The sequence below is a fragment of the Salmo salar genome, chromosome ssa11 (genome assembly GCF_905237065.1).
Source record: "Salmo salar chromosome ssa11, Ssal_v3.1, whole genome shotgun sequence".
Lineage (NCBI taxonomy): Eukaryota > Metazoa > Chordata > Actinopteri > Salmoniformes > Salmonidae > Salmo > Salmo salar.
In genome coordinates this window covers 108,338,363-108,338,911 of record NC_059452.1, presented here as the reverse complement: position 1 = coordinate 108,338,911, position 549 = coordinate 108,338,363, and positions in this window count along the sequence as shown.

The window sequence follows — 549 nt, the reverse complement described above, 5'->3', positions numbered from 1 at the left end:
TGAGGGGGTAGGATAAGCAGAATATTTCCCATCTTTCTGAGGGGGTAGGATAAGCAGAAGACACATTACCGTTGCCTGAAAAAATAAAATGAAGTGATTTGTATTATACGTTTTTTTCTGGGGCGGCAGGTAGCCCCGTGGTTAGAATGGAGGGGCGGCAGGTAGCCCAGTGGTTAGAATGGAGGGGCGGCAGGTAGCCCCGTGGTTAGAGCGTTGGGCCAGTAACCAGCAGGTAGCCTAGTGGTTAGAGCGTTGGACTAGTAACCAGCAGGTAGCCCCGTGGTTAGAGCGTTGGACTAGTAACCAGCAGGTAGCCTCGTGGTTAGAGCGTTGGGCTCGTAACCAGCAGGTAGCCTAGTGGTTAGAGCGTTGGGCCTGTAACCAGCAGGTAGCCCCGTGGTTAGAGCGTTGGGCCAGTAACCAGCAGGTAGCCCCGTGGTTAGAGCGTTGGGCTAGTAACCAGCAGGTAGCCCCGTGGTTAGAGAGTTGGACTAGTAACCAGCAGGTAGCCCTGTGGTTAGAGCGTTGGGCTAGTAACCAGCAGGTAGC